Source organism: Atractosteus spatula (assembly GCF_055471065.1).
Source record: "Atractosteus spatula isolate fAtrSpa1 chromosome 16 unlocalized genomic scaffold, fAtrSpa1.hap1 SUPER_16_unloc_1, whole genome shotgun sequence".
NCBI lineage: Eukaryota > Metazoa > Chordata > Actinopteri > Semionotiformes > Lepisosteidae > Atractosteus > Atractosteus spatula.
The window spans coordinates 2,452,177-2,458,176 of NW_028296631.1; positions in this window are offsets into that span (position 1 = coordinate 2,452,177).

Consider the following 6,000-nt stretch of genomic DNA (forward strand, 5'->3'; position numbering starts at 1 on the left):
TGAAATAGCTCTTACATTCGTGTTAGATGCAGGAATCGCCTTTTTATTGACGCTCTTACGAACGCCATGGAAAGCAAAACAAAGCAAAGCAGAGCAGAACAAAACGAACAAAATAAAACCCTCACGTCCTGCACTTGAATATAATGCCGTTACGTGCCGAAGCGGTATTGGACGTCATCCTAGCACTGCAACCCGGGGCGTACGGTATATGGGAACGAGCACACGTCACGAATTGTCTCTAATAACTCCCTGCACTGTAAGGCGCCTTGAAGCGTGCACCCTCAACATTCATCTTTGCGCATCTGTGAAAGGTAAACTCTTGAGCAAACTCTGAACCAGACACTCAAACTCCAGCTAGCATTAGGGGTAGCATTCCCACGCTACTTGAACACTTTGTTTACGCTCAGTGCTGGATTTTGGGAACTTTAGGACGAGTGGGACTTTTCTCCTATCTGTCAATTCGTTTTGTTTTGGAGACTCTTGGCTGTCTGTGTTGTATAGTGCAGCGTGAAGAAAACGTTTTCGAAAACTGTGCCAGCTCAAAAGTTGTAAGAAATCCTCTCCAGCTCTTTTAAGTCTCTTCAGTTTTGTCATTTAAAGTTAAACTAGATGTATAACTGGAGCCTCACTTATGCAAATGGTGAGGCTCCAGTTCGACATCTAGTTTTACTTTATATGACAGAAGTACGTCAGACTGCGCCGGACTGGGGGATCACTTCCGGTTATTTTTACCATCTTAAATATTTGAAATCCTCCCCTATGCAATTGTGACACTTCATCTTGGCTCCACCTAGGACACTCTTCAATCTTCCATCACTTCTCTCTTCTCCCGCAACACTCTCGTCTGTCGGCAGTATGTGGTGTCTTTGCATTACCACCAATCTCACCACAGCAAGAAAGCAACGGGTTTTGGCAAGAGAGGAGGAGACTGAGAGGTATGTCTTAACACCGATACTACAGTGCTTAAGTACTGCTCACGTATATGTTTCTAGGTTTATATTATGCATTTCATACGGTCAAATTACTTTTGAGCAACTAATAAGAAGCGCGAAACGGTATGCGTTTTAGTTTCGTTTTGTGCTGGGACCCGTGGATTGATTAGAGATATCAAGTACATACAAGTCATTTTTTAAATGTTGTAGTTCGTCTTGAAAAAATGTTACGAGTACATCATCTATCAACAATTACACAGGTTCTGTTTCCATATTGCGGATTTTGGTTACGTAATATTATTTTCTAGATTTCACGTTGTGAATATATGATTTGGGCAAACAGAGCCGCAAAGAAGTACATTATGGGTTGTTGTTGTTTTTTTTGCAGTTTTATCTAGAACAAGCGATGCTTAAACCTTTGTCTGATTCTTGTGAAACTATCCACACGACAGTTACAGTACCTAGGAGTTGACTTCAGTGATGTCACTGATGGGATGTTTCTAAAAATCCATCCTCTGTAAAACGTCTTCTCTAGTTGTCCTGCATATGTATTCGCTAATGAAGCTGTGTGTTCTGAGCCTGGATCTCTACATTTCTGTATGAACCAGCTTAGAGGGCTAAAGACAGCTTGTGTTTAAATTGAGTGTAAGGCAATTTATGCTTCTAAAGTCTTGGTCAGCATTTATTATTGTACTGTGCTGTAAACTTCTTCTGTGCCTAGTCACATTATTTTATAGCGTTTTTATAGTGTTATCAAATCCGGTGGCGCTGTGTGTTAGTTTCCTGACTCCCATGTCACATGGTCTGTGAAACCGGTTTAATTCGTCACAGCCAGCACTCCGGCAGAGAGGGGGTTGTGCTCGTAAAGTAGAAGCAGGCGAGATTTCCAGCGAAAGACACCTCCCCCCCACCCTCATACGATTCGCATTGTAATTACACATTGTAATTGTATTACACATTGTACACATGCTTAAAAGAGAAGAGAGAAAACGCAAGCCTTCTTCAGGTGTGAGGGTCTTCTGCTCAGAATGAAACGCTAAAATGTAATGTAGGCTCTGAATGGGTTCAATTATGATTTGGGCTTGATTAAGGTCGCTGCCTTTCATCTAAAACCCTACTTGAATCCTTCTAAACTAAAAATCAGTGTTAGTGAGTTCTAAATAAAGAGGTATCCAGGTAACAGTGAAACGGGCGGACAGTCTGGGGAGATCGCCCGTTTTCCATGTAAATAGTTCCCTGGTTCCGCACCCCTTGGTGTTTCTCTCGCTCTCTCTCGGGTCACCTGATCATTAGCTCGAAAGATTTCAGTGCTTTGTGTATATTCTAATGGTAGTGGGGGCAGGGTGTGTGGGAACAGGTTTGGTTGAAATTGCATTGGAGATCTATGTTCTTCACACCTGAAACATTTTCTCTGAAAGCATTTTCTTCGCAGTTTAACCGATCTTGTTACAGCATGTTACAGTTTACTATTATTAACCATATTAATTTTAAGTGCTTAATGCCATTTTTTGACCAGGCACGAATATTCTTAAGTCCATATCTTCGCAAGGGAATCAGTGCGAATTGCAATACTAATTAAATTAAAACTACTAACTACTAACTAATACTAATTAAAACAAACCAGAAACGTGTTGTTCTGTCTAATGACATTACAAGTGGAAAGATTACAGATTTTAATCGTCTTTAATTTTGTTACGTTATACATTTTAGAAACGTTTCATCCATACAAACACCACAAAACTATTTTCGATTGTATTTCTGAATAGTATGTTACACTTAGTTCACTGTTTTAAATACATCTAATTAAGAAAGTTAGGTGTTAGCATAAACTATTAGCAATCAATAATATTAAATTTAGCACTGTAATAAGATGTTGCACTTTCCCCCGCATCTTGTAAAAATATATTTTCATTGTTCAAATATACATTAAGTCTGACTATCATATAATAAGTTAAATACAAAACTAAAGAAAAAATAGGGTTAAATATAATTCAAAATATTTTGCTAACAATGTTAACTGTTTATGAATAATAAAATGTATTAACTAAGGAGTAGGATGGCACAGTTGTTAGTATGTTTTTTGTTTTGTTTCTTTTTCATAAATACAACAGTAGTACCTGATGTCTCAGTGGCTTTCAAAATTAAATCATGCATGCAAACCTGTGAACTAGAAAGATAACTAAGATATTGTCATGGAAATATAACTATCAAGGAAGCCACAAAAGAGAGTTCTCACCTGAGTAAGGTCTTTATTTCAATATTGCAATATTGGGAGCCCTGCTGCCACTTCGCAAAGTGCAACCAGAGACTCAATTTGTTACAAGCAGTACAGGGTTTTTATAAGACGTTGCGCTGTAAAAAAGTTCAGCACTTGGTCCCTTCTAAAACTTCCCCTTTCTCTAAGAGAAAACAGATTACATCATAGAGCGAGAGAAGAAAAACTAGATTTGTTATTCAAAGCTTATCGGTTACTTTCAGCTAATTCTAATGACCCAGACAGCATATATTGTTTTGGTACATTGTCTTCTAAACTAACCTAAACAGTGTACTTTGTTGACGAACTGTTTTCTAAAATTCTGCACGCACTGTAGCACAGCAGTTACATCCTTGAAATATATTATCTAAAAGCACCAATATATTTTTTTTCAAAGCTCTCTACATTTTTAAGAATCAATTTACTTATTAGATTTCCACTTCAATATCCATCCATTTATAATGGTGGCGAAGTGGTTAGCATTGCTATCTTGCAGCTGAAGAAAGATGTGAAGACGGGGGTTTGAATTTAATCCTTTCTGTAGGGGGTTTAGACTTCTAAGTCACAAGCTGGGGTTTATGGCAGGAAAGGGGGTTAACTGATAAGGATTGCAGATGCAAGCTAGGAACCCCCCTGGGTGTAATGTTAAACTGACCATTTGCCCAGAACATCGTAAACTGGCCAAATACCATGAGCCCCCCTCTTTACCATCAGACCGAGTGACGTCAGAAACGGAGAAGAAAACACTATTTAACCCAAAAGTTTGTAACAGTACGTTGAACAATGCTTCGGTTTTGTTGTTTCTTGCGGGAAACAAGACTTCGGCTTTATTGTTCCTTGCATGCAATAAACTCATCTGTTTTACTTCATCTCAGGATCAAGAACCTTATTTCTTCTGTTACAACAAATTTGGCGTAGTCGGCGGATGCTCCAGAAGGCGCAGAACTTCCCATCGGCAGGAGAGACGGTCAGCGCGCACATAACTAAGAGGTAAGGACTCCTCTTTTATTTAAAAGTCCCGACTCTCTCTGACCGATTGGGAAATCTCTGCTCCCTGCGAGAATCGCCCGAGATGACGGAGTAAACGTGAGTTTCTGAATTCCTCTGGCCCGGGGAAGGCACCGGTGTATGTAATGGGTTGGTTGCTGTAAGCCCAGAATTTGGTCTGGCAGGGGTTCCGCGGTATTGTGTACAGGCGTTCAAAGCTGGTGTATGCCTTAATTGCGCGTGGAGTTTTGAACGGGTTTTGGACCCTTACCGTGAAGTTCAGGACTGGTGTGGGTCTTAATTGCACCCGGAGTTCTGAAGGTCAGAACTGGTTTGGGTCTTAATTGCACCCGGAGTTCTGAGGCTCGGGATCGGTGTGGGCCTTAATTGCGCCCGGGGTTCTGGAGCTGAGTGGTGCATTAAATGCACGTATAATCCAGGATTGGTGTGGGCTTTAATTACGCCCGGGGTCCTGAGATTAGCTACGCCTTGATCGTGCACAGATTGGAGTGGCGTGGTTTCTGGCGTGGCGTGGGTTTTTTTGTTTTAAAGGAAACAGGAGTAGAAGAGATATATGCATGTATGTTTTTGGTGTTTTCCTTGTTTGTGAAATACATATACACACGCACGACACTAACATAAACACACCTCATAATAAAAGAGCAAAGCATTAAGTAGCAGGATTTAAAGGACGTTGAGACCCGAGAATCGCCCTGATTGAGCTCAGTGCGTAAGTCCACCCCGGGGCAAAAGCAGCGATGCTGGCGTTCTGGGGATGGTGAATTACTGATCAAGAAAGGGGGTTTTCGAGGTCTCGTTTCTTACCTGTGAACAGTGCGGTGTAAATCCTCTCTAAAGTCTCTGAGAGGTATTTAGATCCGGAGGTAACAGACGCCCTTGGCTGAATGAGTGCAGGAATGCACAGGTTTTTCAAGTGAAAGCATCCCCCTACTGAATGAGCTGTTACCTCACACACGACAAAAGTAAATCTTAAAGAGACCGAACATGTGCGCTAACTGATGGTTTGAGAAAGTGGTGGAAGGGTCCGTTTAAATATCGGAAAAGTGTAAGTTGACGGAAAAGAAGGAGAAAAATATGGAAAAAGCTATGTTTGTCAGAGGGAATTTGGGGCGAAGACGCCTGTAAAGAAAGCATATGAGTATTGATTGGCAAAAGCACAAGCATGTAGCTCCCACCCTGGTGCACGGCCGGCACCAGTAGTGGCAGATACATGACGAAAAAGAAAGAAATTGGGATGTGACTTAAAAGTGTGTTTACGGGGAAAATAAAAACCCGGAAGAAAATATACTTTACTCGCTACGAAAGAGTATAGAAAAAAAAAGCTAAAAGAGGCAGTACAGGAGAATGAGAAACTAAAGAAGGAATTAACTTCTGGTCACGCTGCACTGGTTAATGTGCTGCAGCCAGCGACTAAGTTATATCCTGCTCTCCCACAGGGGAACAAACAGGCAGGAAACGAAAATAATTGGGATCAATTCCCTCAGTGGCCATATGGAGAAGGGGGGTCTGATTGGGATAACACTTGGTATGAGTGTGATAAAGACGGATCAGGGTCTCCCCTGTTAGAGGGAGGGCGCCCGCAGATCTGTACTCTCACTCGAAGTGGGAAAGGACTTGATGTAGCAGGGGCTGGCGCCGTTGATGACAGCGCCACTCTAACACTGTCTCGCACCCCGTCGAGGGGGTCTGCAATCGCACCTACCTTCCCTGATTTCCCCCATACGATCAAATCCAAAACCGTAAGATATTGACCGGTGGGCTAAAGTACCGCACCCGAAATTAGAAATGCAGCGAACCTGGAGTGCG